At 32.4% G+C, this 18,961-nt stretch overlaps 1 protein-coding gene across 11 annotated transcripts in view; it reads right to left on the bottom strand.

Moving 5' to 3' along the window:
• Piezo (piezo type mechanosensitive ion channel component) overlaps positions 1-11,125 on the bottom strand; it is a 260,388-nt gene extending 249,263 nt beyond the window's left edge. For 9 of the 11 annotated variants that reach the window (XM_085806866.1, XM_085806871.1, XM_085806868.1 and 6 more), the window contains exon 1: positions 10,871-11,125. The gene's annotated coding sequence lies outside the window, so the exon portion shown is untranslated. The remainder of the gene's footprint in view (positions 1-10,870) is intronic. The other 2 variants (XM_085806875.1, XM_085806876.1) reach the window with 2 other exon arrangements.
• Positions 11,126-18,961: the final 7,836 nt, after the last annotated feature.

Here is an 18,961-nt window from a genome sequence, read left to right as displayed (position 1 = left end):
CGCATTCGCCTCAGTGCACCACTTCAGGTGATGACAAGAACATTGTGCGCATGGCAGTGACGGATCGCTCAGTCACATCACGAACCATAGCACAGCACATTCAGTCTGTAACGCATCATCCAGTGTCTGCGCGTACCATTCGACGCCGTTTACAGCAGAGTGGTCTGTCCACAAGACGTCCATTGCTTCGTCTACCCTTGACGCAGAACCACAGACGTCTCCGCCGCCAATGGTGCGATGAAAGACGGACGTGGACGGCAGAATGGAATCAAATTGCCTTTACTGACTAGTCATGCTTATGTCTGCAACACCACGATGGTCGGATTCGAGTCTGGAGACACCGCGGAGAGAGGATGCTGAACAGCTGCGTTATGCACCGCCACACTGGTCCTGCACCGGGTATTATGGTATAGAGCGGTATTGGATATCACTCTCGCACTCCTCTAGTATGCATTTCCGGTACTTTAAACAGCCAGCGCTACATCTGCGAGGTGTTGGAGCCAGTTGTCCTTCCTTACCTTCAGGGCTTGCCCATAGCCATATTTCAACAGGATAATGCGCGACCACACGTGGCACGCATTGTCCAAGGGTTCTTCGCCAATCGCCAGATTGAATTGCCTCCCTGGCCGGCTCGCTCTTCGGATCTTTCGCCGATAGAAAACATGTGGTCCATTGTTGATGAACGATTGACCTAGATTACATCCCAAGCTGCCACACCAGATCAACTTTGGCAACGTGTGGAAGCTGCTTGGTCTTTTGTACCCCAAGAACACATCTAAAGTCTCTTTGAATCAATGCCGAGGCGTGTGGCAGCGATGATCTATGGCGGCTACTCTGGCTACTGATTCTGGAAGGAACCACACTTCATAGAAGTCAATAAATTTAATCATCTGATATTTGGTCAACATGTTATCTACTAAATAAATTTTGTTGTGATATCTCTTGTCTTGGTGTTGCAATTTGGGTGGCCAGCAGCGTATGTTTCTTTAAGTAGTACTAAGATTGCATTTGAGATTGAAAATATTAAAATATCAATTTTCAAATTTGGATATAGATTGGATTGGTTGGTTGATTTAATTGCTTGAAGTATAACAGGCGACGGATATCGGCCTAAATACAGCATGTATTCGCCGAGGACCTTTTTAAAGGAAATTGGTTCATATTCACGTTGCAAATGTTGACGACAACGAAAATGCCTATGGAGCCAGCCCGTTTCCTGAGATTCAAACCTGGATCAAACATCAAACCATTAGACTTTAGCACTGATGAGATTTATATAGGATTTGATTATATGCTTAACATATGAGGGCTATCTGCCTGTTAAGCAAGATACTTCTCTCGAGAACTCTTAAAGCACACCTGAAGAGTATCTATGTTTTACATGAGGAAAACCAAGAGAATTTCCACGGTTTGTTCTCACCTAACTCTCGGATTCGGAGGAAATATTCTTCTGGCTTTTTTGCTTGACAATTAGAATTATATGGAAAGGCAAAAAGTATTAGACACTTCTCTCTTTTATTTCATACCTACATATCATGCATACTTTGTTATTATTTATAGCATCCTTTCAATTCTCATTAGGGATGCTTTAACCGTTCTATCACTCTTGAAATAGTAAAGTACGTATACTGCGTATTCAGGGCTTAAATTCAGCCGGGGCTCCACTCCGCTGTTTCGCAGTTTTTTAGTAAAATCTCAATTCCAGCCGGAACCTCAAATAAAGCGAATCCAGTATTTTATTTTATCCAGTATTTAAGTCTTGGCTCATGACACTACACGATTTATCAGAAAAACTGCGAAAGGAGAGTTAATCGATGTATTTTAAACATTGTTCGACAAAAGGCATCCAGATTTCTGCAGCAAATAACAACTGGTGATAAGAAGAAAAAGCCGGGAAAAAAGTTCTCTATAAAAATGTCAAACTATGTCAGATTGTTTTTAGGCCAGGCAAAAAAATCTTTAGGATACCCCATAAAAGCAGATTACAACCAGATATGGTTTTGCTCAGCATCTGGTGAGATTTCAGAGGTGTATTCTATTGGCATTTTTTAACATCGAACCATATATTAATTAGGGAAGTGCCCGTAGTCTTCGCATTGCAACTGGAGAAATTCTCCTACGCCGGGTGAACGTGTCAGTAGTAGTATTAATCCATCAGGCATTGCAAGCCCGCAATTGAATTCAAAGAAAACTACAGGAATCTTCAATTTTAAGTTCCTACAGTTTTTATAGATAAATCGTTATATTCCTTGTCTTAAATTTAAAATGCATTTGTGAAATTTGCCTGCAATGAAGACTGCGGCAAAATTTCTTCAGGAATCGGGTATTTCGCGGCAAATTTAGCTAGGTGAACAATTATGAATCTGTTTTTAAAACAATCATTACAAAATTTCTACTTGAACAAAACAAAAGTCTGCTTGTAACTGTTTATTGAAAAATTCTAGACACAAATACAGAATAAACTTTTTGACTACGAATTAAAAAAAAAATTACCCCGTTTTCTATCCAAGTCTATATATCATAAATAAGGTAAATTTAGCTTTTTTTTTTTTTTTTTTTTTTTTTTTTTTTTTTAACAAATGGTTTTTAAGCCAAAGGCTGGGACAGGTATGTCAGAAGATTCTAAGTTCTTTTTAACCCAACTGTAATTTTTAAGCTTTTAGTGAGACATATATGTTCCATTAGAAGTCAAAGAGTTAAAATGTCAAATATACATGTAACTGAGTAACAAAATATTTTTTTGCAATTTTAAGTCAACATATTATTTCTTCTGTCAAATATAGACCAAACTGCTTCAGAGTGGTTGAACTAATACAACAAAAATTATGCGGTAACGTCATTCAAACAGCTTGACGTTGCTCTGAATCTTGTTACTGCCCTCCCTCCACGAAATAATTTAAATTAGTGTTTATCAAATAATTAAAGTTTTTCCTGGTTGGCAGAGGAGGGGGAAGCAAGATTAACAAGCTTCTCAGGCGAAATCCGGCTGGCAACTGATAAACAAAACAACAGATAACTCAATTTTATCTCCGGTGACATCCTTAGTCTCAGAATTGCGTTTAGAAATTGGGTTTAGATAAAATGCCGACGCCACTTGTAAAATGAGTGGCAGAGATGTACGCAGCGTCTTGTAATGTATATACAGATCTTCCTTAAATCTATTTGCCTCATGAGAGAAACTAATATTCACTATTAGTTATTATCTGCAATTTATTATTTCATATATAATTAAATAGTACATGTAGCTTAAAATCTTTCGGCTAGTAACGTACTGATAGATTAAAATATTATGGCGAAGCACAATAGGGTTCATTTTGCTTTTAAATGGGAGAAATTTGTTTTCGTGGTGGTTTGCGAGTTTGATAAACAATACTCGAGAAGCTATTTGCCCTTATATACGGATTGAAGTAAAGAATTTGTGTTTACATTATACACGAGTTAAATAAATAAAGATTTAATATAGCGAGCTCATCTTGGAGGAGACTGAGTTTAATCTTTACAATCAGTATTTAATGTCATTTAACCATTGTTACCATTTTAGATACGAGATAAAACTGTTATTAAAAAATTCCTTGCTGCTTTGTATTTGCTCATTACTGCTAATATTTTTAATTTTAACCAGATTTTTGTTAATCTTAAAAAATCGCAATTTATAATTACATTAACCTGTTAGTAAAGATTCTCACGCAGAAGGATATATATTCACCGTTCATTATTGTTTTAAGTTAAATATCAAATACTTATATAATTTAGTAATTAAGTTTTTATCTTGATCTTGCATGTTTATGTCAATAGCATATTACTGTAAAAATTCTATAGCCTTCTCCTTTTCACTAATTTCTACATAAAATAGAATACTTTAAAATATTTTTTAAGCTAATTATATTGTGCATCTGTAATCACAAGCACTCCTACATCAGCTTTGAAGCAGCTTTTTGGTAAGCTTCTCTAAAATGACAGATATTTTAGAAGGTGAGATCATTAATAATTGCAAGCAATTTCATAACGGACTTTACAGAATTATTCAAGTCCTTCATATTCATATCATGCAGGTCCTTAAAGCAGGAATATTCTATTCTGTCAAAAAAAAAAAAAAAACTTTGCAAAGGCAGCTATTCAAATCCTATTAATAGCATTGATGATGAGAGATATTTTATTTTATTATAGATATTATTCGATTAAATAACCATGATTTAAATTAGTTATTTTAATCATCTGATCAAAATCATTGGCAATCTGCCAAATAGTATATAAGGAAAATTTGATTCGTAACAATGTTTAATAAAAATTACATACTTGTACAAAAATGTAATTTTAAATTAAGAAATCTTTAGTTTTTATTAGCAAATATATTTAACAAATGTGCATGGAAAATATTATACAGATATTTGTTACATTTTTACTAGTGTCCTCAATTATGACAAAAAGTGTACTCATTCATCATGAAATTGAAAATTTCACCACAGGTGGGAACAAGAAAGAAATTATATTTAATTTTTTTTTTAACATTTAAATTTTGAAACCGTAATATGAAAAGTCTGCACAACATTTTAAATACAAAGATGAGTTTTCTTCACTACCATTTCAGAACACTCAATTGCAATAGATTTTGTGGCATACGTAAATTTCTGACAACTCCTGAATAAATAAATGCTAATACACACTTAGCTTTCAGTGTAGCTAGAAAAATATATCATATAGTCTCAATATGCAGTATATAGTACTAAATTTAAATACTATTATATAGAGAACTGTTTAAAGATATTTAACTAAAAGTTTTATGCAAGGCATTTTATAGTAGAGAGTTTGATTTAAAGGGCTCATTAGATTGGACTTAAGAATTATAGAAATGCATTAATACTTTAAAAAAATGTCTCAAAATAAGTAAGTGCGAGTAGCAGTTACAAAAGGCCAGAAAATAAACCAATTGACTGAAAGTGGTAAGGTGATTCATAAATAAAATAACTCAAATATAGGTACTCAAGTATTTGGGAAGATGCATTTAAAAACATAAAAATGACAAAAATTAATTATTAATAAATGAAGAAAATAAATGTTTATTATTTTCTCATTACCTAAATTTTTAATTTAATTTCCAAGCTCATATTTATTTCAATGTACATAACAGTTTACAAAATTACAACAAATCTTACTAACATAATTTTGTTTTATTTCATTCCTCAACTAGAATTTGGACCACTGAATCAGACAGTTTTGAGAGTTTAAAAATTCACTAACCATTATGCCTTAGTTATATCTCCCCACCAGAGCTAGTTCCCCTCAGAAAGTTCTCCACGAATGCATCTCTCCTCTCAGGCAGATAGGCCTTGTGGCTTTGCCATTTTCAAATAACTTAATCTTAGTGCAAGCCTAATAAGTATGTAAATAAATCCAGCATATATTTAGTAGCAATCGCGAGATACACCAAACCTGCATAAGTTTAGCAAAGCTGGTTACCTAAAATAATTTTAATTTGATGAGGTAGTTGTTAAAATTGAATTGTAATATTTATTTAGGTTATCACAGCTCAATAGCTGAATTTATATTTATTTATTTAGCCAATAAGCAAATATTTTAAAATTCTGGGGGAAAGTGAAGAATCACCCACTGCTTTATGCGTTTCTCAAAATCACCAACTTAAGTGAAACAAATGCACAAACTCAGTATGCATGTACACATTGACCTATTTTCACTTAAAAAAGCATCAGAGATTTGCACAAACTTGGCATTGCACACTCCCTTGAATTTATTCATGAGCACATCGATATGCACCATGTAAGTGGGTGATTTTGCATCAACTTGAAAATAACAAGTCAAAGATTTGCACAAACTCAGTATCCATGTACACATCGACCTATTTTCACTTAAAAAAACATCAGAGAATTGCAAAAACTTGGCATTGCCCACTCCCTTGACCTTTGTCCATGTACATATCGATATGCGTTGTATAAATGGGCGATTCTGCACTAGAGCCAAATTTTGAATTGCACCATTGTCTAATTGCATACATTGCATTTAACCCAGCATATATTTAAAAAAACTGCTTGCCATTATCTAAACATATTATTACACTTTAAATGAAAAAAAAGACAGAAATCAAATTGATGAAGGTAACAAATGTCAGGTATCTCTTATGCAATTTTTAAAACCTACTCTATGCGTCAAAATCGAAACCTGACTATGAAAACAATTTTTAGTAAAGCAAGGCCAAATTACGTCTAACCTTAAACTTTTGATTGTCATCAATGAGCTCAGTTGCATTCTAACTACACACCGCAGTGAGTGCAAATGAAGCCAGCTCGCATTACAAATTTAAGATATTGCATGTATCTGGGAAGAAAGAATTCTTAGGGCTAAACATCATGTCATGGCTATGTAATATCTGAACAATATTCAATTAAATGATATAAAAATGTATTAAATGAATTCTTCTCAGATATGAAAAGTATACAAGAATGTAAAGAGTATAAGTGTTCTGTTTAATATCAAGGTTTTAGTAACTGTTTAAGATAAAAGTTAGTATAAAAATTAAAGTGTGATAGTTATCAAAGTAGTATAAAAATTAGTTATCAAAGTAGTATAAAAATTAAGGTTTGATAGTTATCAAAGTAGTATAAAAATTAAAGTTTGATAGTTATCAAAGTTAGTAGCTAATGTGGAATATGATAGTTAGTGACATACAACCTAGAGTGTATTTCTTTTCATGGGTATAAGAATAATGATATTGATTAGAAGATAAGCTTAGAAATTCAGACAAACACATTACTCTTAACAGTCAAAAAAATAGGGCCCTACATTTATATGTGCCTTAAGATCACCAAATGTGGTGATGTGTTCTGCACTGGTTTTTGGCAGGATTGCATGTTGTATGGCAACCCTTTTGACATTAAATACTCTTTTGCTGGAGTGTTTTAATTGCTTGTTAGTTTGTGACATGTGCGTTTTGAAATGGCCTATCTTGCAATGAGAGATGTGGTTCCAAGAGGGTTCCACAGGGTCTGGGAGATTATTTTTAGTGGCTGTGCATGATAGAAGTAAGAAAATGCTGATGCAGTGTATTAAAGAGTGGAATGAGAATTTGTACAACTATTTTTTCGGATGGCTGGAAATCTTACAAGGATTTAGGAAAAGAAGGTTTTGAACATTTATTTGTGAACCACAGTATGAATTTTCTGGATAGTGTGTCTGGCTGTCATATAAATACGATAGTGATTACATGGCGGCATTAAATTGGTATTTCTGCTGTTCGAAAAAGCATTCATTCATGGTAAGTGCATTTTATTTTATTCTTGTTCTTATTTTGTAGAATGTTATGTTCATTGTTTTTTTAGTATGAATTTCTGTCATTATTGTTGTTTTTTTTAATTGTTTGAAATTTATTTTAATTATTTTAGTTTAGTTTGTTGATTAGTGCATAGTGCCTAGATTGTGCAATTCATAGATGTTTTTTAAAGTTGAAACAGAACACTGTGTACATGGTATTCTTTGAAATTTATTATGCTAATTTATTAAAGCGAGGTGTGCGTAGTTCATAGATTCGTTCGTTGTCTAGATTGTGCAATTCGTAGATTTTTTTTAAGTTTAAACAAGATGCTGTGTACATGGTATTCTTTGAAATTTATTGTTGTTATGTTAATTTATAAAAGCGAGCTGTGCATAGTTCGTAGATTCTTTTGCTGCCTAGATTGTGCACTTCGTAGATGTTTTTTAAAGTTGAAACAGAACGCTGTGTACATGGTATTGTTTGAAATTTATTGTTGTTACGTTAATTTATTAAAGCGAGGTGTGCGTAGTTCGTAGATTCTTTCGTTGCCTAGATTGTGCAATTCGTAGATTTTTTTTAAAGTTAAAACATATCGCTGTGTACATAGATTCTTGTCAAATATTTTTGGTTAGAAACTTTACGTTTTTGCTATCTAAATTTTTTGTTTTGGATTTTTAGCTAAAATTGTGTGTTCAAAACGTTGTTTTTGCATGTGCGAAACATGGAGACATTTTAGGCCTAAAGTTGGAAATGTAGACAAAAAGTTTAGATAGTAATATGGCACCATGGAGTCAGTGGCGTAGCGAGGGGGGCAAAGGGGTGTATGATGCCCCGGGCGCTGCTTGCAGAAGGGTGCCAAATGGTCTCCAAACAAGATTTTCATCATATCACTGTGTTTTTTTTGGGGGGGATGGGGGTGCCAAAAAAGTATTTTGCCCCGGGCACCAGTTATGCTCACTACTCCACTGCGTGGAGTTTCTCGCCAAAAATGTTTGGCGAGAAATTTGGCGACTTGAGCGCGCATAAGAGTAGTTCCAAAAATACAAATCCAGAGCTGATAATAAAAAATTATGAACCTTTCTATGTCATATTAGAATAGTGAAAGTTGAAAGTATACAAGTCTAAGATGTCTGATGTAAGCTTAGGTCTGATTTGGGTCTTTCCTACATAAGATAAATTACACTAGTTATGAAAATTATAAGGAAAAATTGTAAGGCTAGCAAAGTTCACATAAATTTCAATGATTTCCATTGAGCACAGCCTTGAACTATGACTGTAGTCATAGCTACAGTCATAGTTCAAGGAACTATGACTATGACTATGACTGAAGTCAAGCACAAACTCTACACAGCACTTGAAATTTTTTATTAAATACTTTATAGAGTCATTTTTTTCTTTAAGCAGAAGACTTGAAAAAGAAATAAAAAAGAATGACTTTGCACCGATGCCTGAACTGAAAACATGCTGGACAATAATTCGTCACCATTAAGATTTGGTGAATGGGTCACCTAATCTTCGGTTGCCCTTTAAAAGAGGGAATATAAATAAGGCAGTTTCTCCCTACTTCTGGCATGCCTTTGTGGTGTAACAGTAGCATATTTGGCACCAAGTTCAAGTCCCAAAGAGGGCACTGCACATTTTTCTCTTCCAGGGAGAAAAAAAAAAAATCCTAATGACTCTAAAACTTGAAAAGTACAGAATGCACAAAGTTTTGAAAGCAGGCATTACTTTTATTTTCAAATTTAGAAAAATATCATTTTCATAATATGCAAAACTCTGTGAAAAGTGTTGCTTCATAGTATTTGTGAATAAAGCTGCTTATAAAATTCTAAAAGAAGAATCTTATGCCTGTTATCATTCATATGCTATATAATTTGTTATATGTGTGGTAGAGATTTGCGAGTTCCAAACAATTTTCAAAGAAATAATGGACATGCCGATTTTCTTTTTTCAAGAAAACTTTTTTCAATTATAAATATGTTAAAATATTTAAAATATTTGATAAGTACTCCTTAGCACTAATTATATCAGGATATCTTAAGTTTTAAAATAAAAACAGTAAAATAAATAAATATTTTTCTTTCATTGTGTATATTTTTAATCAGGCAACACTTACTAAAATGTAAAGTAAGCCATAGTGTAGAAAAAATAATTACATTAAATATTACTTCAAAATTTTACAACAAAATATCTGAAATAGATCAATTTTAGAAAAACAAATCTATGTTAGTTTTAATCCTGCAAAACAAAATTCAAACTTATGACTACAAATGACTAAAATTTAAAAGGTCACACACAAAAAAACAAAATATTGACATTAATTATATAATGACTGCAAATTAAAAAACAGTCAGGCAAGAAAGTACTTTTTTACATCAATTCTACATTTTGAATATACATCAAAGGTTTATGTTAAATTGAACTTTTTTTTAATAACAGAGACTAACTAGCTTGCCAAAAATATTTCTGAAAACCTACAGATCAAATATCACTCGGTGTTATTGTTTTTGCCACTATGATACGTAGCTATTCAATTTTCATTTCCCATGGGCACCTTCTACATTTTATGTCACATCTTTTTATAGGCAGATCATTCATATTTTCCGTGAAGCCAAGTATTAAGGATTTGGGATTACACTCCATGAGAGTTTTTTAGGATATGCTTGATGCTCACTGTTTCATACTTTACAGTTTAAAACTGTGATCAGTGGAGTTTATTCAAAATGAAGAAAACTAAAGCCTTCTGTTAGATCATGATTCCATCTTCAAAATATGTATAAAATTACTTTTAGTTGAAAACTTATGTTATCAACTTTTATAATAATCTTTTACAGATTTCGGTGTTTCCCAAACTGATAAACTATTGTAAGTCTTAAAACAGTAAAATTAATTTGATGGTTATTCCATAAACAAACAGAATTAAAATATAATATGTATAATTTTCCTTTGGCTTGATGCATACTTTAAATCAGCGCTCGTTAATTAAAAATATTTTACAAGCAATTACTATTATAACAAGATCAATAATGTAACAAATTATTCTGATTCACACAGTAAACATTCATTGCCTCTCCTGTTTTAAAAAATTGTATCTAACCCTATTTCCACATAGCCTAATAATCATTCTAATATTTACATGTAAGCTCACATTTGCTATTTAAATACACAATTAAAAAACATTAAGTTACAAAACTGCATTAATCAGATACTTTGCATGCTCAAAATGTATGTGTTATCAAATAAACTGAGGGAAATCAACACATACAACAACTATATATCACTAATAAGATTCAATACATGCATGTCAGTACCTTTGCTGATTAATATAGCATGTTTTGTTTCGTCAATACCTGGTCACTCATTAACATATTAATGATTATCAGAAAACACTACTTCAATTCTGATACATTTTCGTTTATTTTTACGGAGCAGAAAGATTACAGTAAATAATGACAATACTCTTATGCCTATTGCCATTAATTTGATCAAGAATTAAATAAACATATTATTATACATATTGTTACCTGAGTAACAATTATAGCACAAAATTACAGCAAACAGAGTCTTGTTAGTTATAACAACAATGCTAGAAATCTAGAAACTTACTTGAAAATCCATCCATACCGTAAAAATGTCATATTCGACTGCGGCATAATTACTCAAATACAATTCTAAAATCACAACGGAATATAGTGGTCTGTTCTATCACATACTTCAAAAAAGTGTTATATTTTTTAATAATAAAAAAACAAAATTGCATGGGAAGGAAGCCAGTACTGTAACTTGAACATACGCAATACAGACGAATACCGCGCTGTTGACAAGTTCACCTACTCACCGAGAGTGATACTGGAACTGAAAACTCACATGATTTCAGTGACTTCGTGTGATGAAATCCGAAGTGCCTAGGCGTCCGACTCGATTGGTTTGTAACTCCGTTTGCGCCGAATATCTGCGCTTAGGATTTTGTTCCCACAGAAGATCCTAATATTAGTATAATCTTTTATTCATGTTTTTAAGTACTAACCAATAAGTAAAATATTTGAATAGGCAAATATTAAAACTAGGATTAAATGTTTTCTCTAAAACCATTCTAATTTAGAAAAGGTAACAGAACTGCAGAGGTTTCAAGTTTATATCCGAGTAAATTAATGGCTGAATAAAAGTTGTAAGTAGGAATTTGAATCTCCGAATTATTGTTATAGAACTCTTTGCCAATTCTTGAATAAAATATGATAAGAATGTTCAAACAGGGGGAACATTGTCAGTACTGATGCATATATATGTTTAACTATCAAGCTTGTCGTGCTTATAAAAACTCCAACCGATCATCCATTAGGCCATAATGTCCAGTCATCTACGCAGCAGTTTTTTCGCCCATGACTAAACGTGCATTGTTTTCATCTTGGTTCAAAAGTACAATTATTGCATATATATATGAAATATATTCAAACTCAGAAGCAATGACCAGGAAATTGGAGGCGAATGCAGATTAAATCTTCATTTTTATTTTTAGCAACATGGTACGGCTACACACAAGTCGGCACATTATCAAATGTGTTTTTCCAAAAGGCTTACATTTTTTATAACTTTGTAGCAAGAAAGCAGCAGCAGAGAGACAGGAGTTTAGCTAGGCCAAAGCGTGGAAAGCAAATGCGTAATGTTCAGGATGAAATCTCAAGTCAGACTGAGTTAGTTTTGGTTTTCAAAACATTTTGGTTGGACAGTTAATATTGCTGTAAAATTATTATTGGTTGCTTTAGTTCAATTTACATCACCAGAATTACGTAAGAGTCATATGACCATGGACCTCATAAGAAATAGACTAACCCAAACGAGTTTTCTCGCGAATGCTGCGTTCTGTGCTCTTTACAGCTTGATTGGCAGGAAGTCTAACTTATCGATAAAAATCAAAATATGTTGGACTGTATCTGTCCTTAATCAGACCGATTATGCTATACGCAGTGCCAGCATGGGCGACAGCCAACAAGACTGAGCGTGCTAAACTAGACATAATACAAAATAAAATACTTAGAGCGATTGTGAACTCACCGTGGTTTGTGAGGAACTCTAAATTCAGGAGAATCTGAATGTAAAGGCCATGCATGAACAAACTTTGATCACTTCACATAATTTCTTTGAAAGCCTTATTAGAACCTCTTCCTACGCTTCTATTAGAAGCCTGTGCGATTATGACCCTACTGTTGAATATGTGGTCAAAAGGCCCCGCACCATACATCACAACCCGTCTTTGTAGTTGTATTTATGTAAATAGTTTTCAGCTTTTTTCTGTGTTTTATAATTACGACTTTTGTTATTTTTGAATGCAACATTTGCCACCACGACCAGGAATGCCAGTCCCAAGCTCTGAAAGTTTTTTACCCCTCCGGGTGACCAGATGTACCTAAAGTACATCTCTTTTATTTTAATACCGTGATTGGCCTTTGCCAACTCTGAACTTTTGGTAATAACTCTGTGTAGTTGAAACCAAATGCGAGCGAAAGCAATTGGAATTAGACGAGTTGTCTCCCTCATCTGAGGCGTTGCCAGCTGTCACCTTGATCACATCCGGAGGAGTAGGGATGACTTGCAGAAATTTAACATTGGTTGCCTATTGCAGCGTGTATAATTGTCAAGAAAAACCTGGTTGTAGCGCTTCATTTCACAAATTAGAATTTCTACATATTTTTATTTTTGAAATTGAGATTGATTTTTAAAAATTTAGCCTATTTATCAAGCATAATTAATGTTCCAAATAATTATAAAGCTATTGCATGCTTTCAGAGCTGGATATTTTTTTAGCTTTTCTTATGCTGTAAGGAAATTTATAACTACTTCTTTTAGAAAATATTTTAAATCTGAACTATATAAAATTTTAAACAAGCAACTTTCTCTTGCAATTTTTATGCTTTTTATTGATATATATAAGTAAAAAGTACTAAAATATTTAAAAACGAATTTTTGAAAGTTTTCTTTTAAATTCTAAATTGTGCTGCTTTTTTAAAATTATAGATGAGTATTATAGCACAATTTCTATAAAGGAATTTGATTTCAATTATACTTCACAATATATAATGATAAACACTTTTGACTCCTTAAAACTTTTATACATTTAATTCTAATATTAAAATTGTATTTAACCGTAATAATTAATTTAGCTTGTATTTTATAGTGATTATTTTTTAAATTTATTTTTCGTTCTGCATAAGATTTTTTTTATTTACTGTTAATTTAATTTATTAGCCAAAAGCGTCGGTAGCCTAGAAAGGCTGTTAGCTTCGAAGCAGCATTTTGCGCTGTTTTACTATAAGTGTCCGTGTCTCCTTGCAAATTTTTGTTACCAAATTATCGCCCTGTATTATATGTAAAGAAATTAAATAATGAAGAATCTGCATGAATACATGTATGTTTCTTGCACTATGACGAAAACGACAGTATCTAGAGCCATTAAATTTTGAATAATGTAATCCTCCACCCGAACATGGGCATCTGGACGGCCGAATTTCGAATTTGTTTTAATCTATTTTATATTATGTAAAACTTTAACGAATTTTTGATTAACAAACTCAACGAGTTCAGAACGAGCACTGTGCGGAAAATAACAGTTTTATCTCCAGTGCGGAAATTCTAAAGATATGCTGTCTTCAAATGTATGTGGTTTACGGACGAAAAACATGATATTCAATAAATATAGGTAACATACAAAACTTTGAAAAAAGGTTCCTTTTGGGCGTAATATAAAATCTGAGTGCTTCTAGATTTTATTTTATCTTTTTTTTCCCCTTCATTACACTCGGAAAATTTTATGCTCCGAATTTTATAAATGATTAAAATAAATAATCCACTTTAATGTTAATAATTTAATGATGATATAATCAAATAAATAATCGTTTTGTAATGTTATTATAGTTTTGAAAATCACTGCCTGAAAATGTTCATTAAATTTAAAAAAAATTATCAGATCTTGTTTTATTTTACCTTATTTATTTCAAAGCATCACGTACTATCAATCGTATTTAATTTTACTTTATTTTTACGCAAAATTAAGTTCATAAATTTTGTGCTTAGAGTTTTTACCGTTTTATCAAAGTAAAGATGTTTGTACAAGAATTACGCGTGAAAAAAATGTGCGAAATGCAGTAAAAAGTGCTTTAATGAGATGTATTAAATCCTATTTGAGAAAAACTGTGCTTTCATAATCTCATCACTATACAACGTATCTCATTTAATAATTAAAAAGAGTTATGTGATACAAACGCCATAGGTTTCTGGGTTAAAGTAAACCAGATCGTTCTACTCTTTCTTGCCGACATGTCGGTGACGCGCGCGCCACCCACTGGGCTAGTCTATCTCTTATAAGGTTCATACATATGACATAGAATAGTCTCGAAATGACGCAGTGCAGAGAGAGGTTACTATTCTTAGAATAGAGAAGGGAAATTTATGTTGCTAAATTAATCTTTTATATATTCTTTATTTTTCTTACATATCCCCCCTTCAAGAAGAAAAAGACGTAGCGACAGAGAAGCCTTTATAAAGAAAAAGCGTTAAAGCACTAGCAAATGAAAAAAAAAAAAAAACATAAATCATAAAATTTCGATCCTGTAAGCATAATTTATAAATATCAATATTTTAAAATAAATTTTTAACTTTTAGAGTCTTACTGAATTTTTCAGCATTCCAGTCCAAAAGTCTTTTTGTTTGAGAGTTCACATAATCATAATTCTTCAGGGAAGGTTCTTCTTGTCACAGAATATCACAAAATAAACTTTTACATAATCATTACTTATAATTAAATGTAACGCACATAAATATTTATGATACTAATTTCTATATTGATATAATTTATCATCATAAATAATAGGATTAAGATTTTCAGACATTACAGTTTCACAGTTATCCTCTTTCATTTACAATTCCTGATTTTACCAAACTGGAAGGACTCGCAATACTTCTAAACAAACATATCCATCAATAGGGATGACCTCTTGAGCTAACCAGTGTGTTCTCTGCACTGGTGGCCCAGGGTGCCTAGGTAGTTACTTGAAAAGGCCTCCGTTCCTAGCATAAGGTAACTGGCCTTTGAGAACTGCACTAATACATTCCACAATAAAAAAATATAATAATAATAATAATAGTAATATAAAAAAATTACACACAGTCATAAAATGAGAGCCTTCAACATTATCTTACATGAAGAGGGTAACTGTACAAAGGTAATTACGGGCCTCTGTTTAGGAATCTCCCTCAACATGCAGTATACTTAACATACAATCACCAAGGAGGTTAGAATAGAAGGAGGGAGGGTTCGCGGTTTCCTCCACTATCGGGGAATGAAACTTCGCCGAACAAGCGGCGTCCATGTTTGTGACTTCAAAACATTGCATTACGGCAGTGACATGTACGTGTTTCTAACCTGTTCCGTGCATTTATTTTCCAGTAAAAATATGTTAAATTTATAATGAAATCCCTCGCTATTGTTGACTTTTTGTTTTAAAGTAATAAAGATGATATCCATAATTTACTATGTACAGCAAATTATTAAGAAATTGTTCGAAATCTAAATGCATGCGCATAACATTAAAGCCTTTAAAAAATGATGTTTCTGCATATTTCACGAACTTGCTTAGGTTAGAAAATAAATCTTAATAAAATAAAACAGATTTATGTGAATTCATTGATTTCAGTTTATGCGCATTTCATATTTATTAATCTTAAAGAAACTGCCTTTAATAAAGTTGAATTACAGAAATACACCTATATAAGTTTTTGGATACATCTTTCCACATGTTCAATTGTGTAAATATTTTACTTAATTTTATCACTATACTGCTCAGAAATTTGTAAGTTTATGCAAAAAATTTTCAACAACAGAACAGTTTATCTTAACTTAAAAAAATGAATAATAATTACTATATAAAGAAAAGCATTGCTTTATTTAACACCTTTACAATTAATAAAAATAGTAACAATTGATTTCTTACTTTTCATGAAAGTTATAAAACGAATTAACTAAGACGTTCAAATTATACAATTTAAATCCTACCATATAGCATTGTATCTTAAGGAACGAAGATACCAGCTATAAACAGAAACATTAAAATGTATTTAATATATTTTGATTATAGTTATATTAAATAACCTATTTTAAGTCCTTTTTTTCACATCTGGAAAGAAAACCACATGACATTGTGATATTTTTTGACATAGTTGTCATATTACATAAAAAAGAAAATTAATACTTACGTGTGAAAAATAATGCCCGGAATTTTTTTCGAGGATCTATTTGTGCATCCATATGCAATACAAGCTGACATGCTTCAAAAAGAAAAGAAAAAAATGTTGCAATGACAGCTTCCTTGCACAAGTCACGGTGATAACAGGAAGATGGCCGCCAAGCTTCACCGTTTGAGTTGAACCTTCCCTCCTTCTATTCTAACCTCCTTGACAATCACCCATAAATTTTAACATGCATTTACCATAACTTTATATTATGTATCTGTAATGATTTAACTAATTTTTATATACACTTCATTTTTAGAATAATTATAAAATTCGTATTCAAAATTTTCAACAAAATTTCAAAAATATAAAAACTTATTAATTAAGACACAATAACACGCCGAATAAATACTAATTCAGAAGTCAAACAACAAAAATCAGCGTTAATTTACAAAATTTTCACAGGACTAGTTTCGATGGTTTTACCGAACCATCATCTTCAGCTGCAAAACCGCAAATGAACAAGATAGGAAATAATGTTTAGATAAGATAAGAAAGCCTGGACAAGAATAAGCAAGTGGCGCCATCTGTTGGCGAAACCAGAACTAAAACATAATTTCTCTAAAAGCCGAAGGCAAATTTGGATTGGAATTAGGATCGTTAACTAGAACAGAAAGATTTTTATGAATGTGAAATGCCTCTAGAAAATTCAGTTCTCCAATGGAAGATGTTTTTTGAATAATTTTGGCAGCAGAAAAATTGAAAGTGTGATTTTCGTACCAACAATGTTGAGCAACAGAAGACTTCTGTGTTTCCTTTTTTCTAACATATGCCTCATGTTCTTTGACGCGAAATTTTAAGGCTCTCTTAGTTTGGCCAATGTAAATTAAACCGCACTGGCAAGGAATCCTATAAATACCCCAGGAATTCATATCCGGAATGGGGTCCTTGAGTATAGAAGTTGGAATTTTATTGATGGGAGAGTAAACAACCCGAAAGTTAAATTTCTGCAAAATATGTGCAACTTTATAGCTAATTGATGGAAAGAAGGGAATGACAACAGAATTTTTATAATCTCCTAAAATAAGAGTGTGGCTTTTAGTTTGTTGAGATGAGAATTTTTTAACTGCTTGATTAATAATGTTGGGTGAAAAGCCCCTGTCAATAGCTATTGCTTTTAAATAATTTAGTTCTTCATCAAGGGCTAGTTTGGAGGAGCAAACTTGAAGAGCACGGAAAACATAGGAATAAAATGAAGCTAACTTTTGTTTAGTCGGATGACATGATTTAAAGTGTGGTGGAAGGCAAACCGATGAAGGTTTACGGTAAACTGTAGTACTGAAGTTGGATGTGTTACGTGTGACCAGAATGTCGAGAAACGGAAGAGAATTGCAAGTCTCAAGTTCAAAAGTGAACTGAATAGCAGGATCAATAGAATTCATTGTTGAAAGAACTCTATTTAGATCATCTTTATTACCTTCAAACAGGGTAAAAGTATCGTCTACGTAGCGGAACCATGCCGGGAAGTTTAAAGTTTCAAACAATTTTGATTCATAATAATGCATGTAGATATCAGCCAGGATGGGACTGAGGGGGCTTCCCATGGCTAATCCCTCAGTTTGCTTGTAATATTTATTTTGGAAAACAAAATGTGTTTGTTTCAAACAGAGTTGAGTGAGAGAGATTAGCTCATCAATTTCGATGCAAGAGAAATGAAATTCGCGAAGTCTGGTTTCTAGACATCTTAATGCACCGTCCACTGGGACATTGGTGAATAATGATTTTACATCAAAAGAAACCATGAGTAAATTACGAGGAGAAATGTTTTTAACCTTTTTTACAAACTCTATTGAATTTTTTATGGTGTAAATGTTATTGTCTAATAGAGTGGAAAATCTAGAAACTAAATATTTAGCTAATGGATACGAGGCAGTACCTAAATTTGATACAATAGGGCGGAAAGGAATACCACTTTTATGAATTTTGGGAAGAGCATATAATCTGGCACAATTCCTCCAAACTAGCCCTTGATGAAGAACTAAATTATTTAAAAGCAATAGCTATTGACAGGGGCTTTTCACCCAACATTATTAATCAAGCAGTTAAAAAATTCTCATCTCAACACACTAAAAGCCACACTCTTATTTTAGGAGATTATAAAAATTCTGTTGTCATTCCCTTCTTTCCATCAATTAGCTATAAAGTTGCACATATTTTGCAGAAATTTAACTTTCGGGTTGTTTACTCTCCCATCAATAAAATTCCAACTTCTATACTCAAGGACCCCATTCCGGATATGAATTCCTGGGGTATTTATAGGATTCCTTGCCAGTGCGGTTTAATTTACATTGGCCAAACTAAGAGAGCCTTAAAATTTCGCGTCAAAGAACATGAGGCATATGTTAGAAAAAAGGAAACACAGAAGTCTTCTGTTGCTCAACATTGTTGGTCCGAAAATCACACTTTCAATTTTTC

Source organism: Stegodyphus dumicola, chromosome 12 (genome assembly GCF_044657685.1).
Source record: "Stegodyphus dumicola isolate Sdum_Otavi_A_Nest chromosome 12, ASM4465768v1".
Classification (NCBI taxonomy): domain Eukaryota; kingdom Metazoa; phylum Arthropoda; class Arachnida; order Araneae; family Eresidae; genus Stegodyphus; species Stegodyphus dumicola.
The sequence above is the reverse complement of the archived record's forward strand: the minus strand, read 5'-3'. Positions and strand labels throughout refer to the sequence as shown.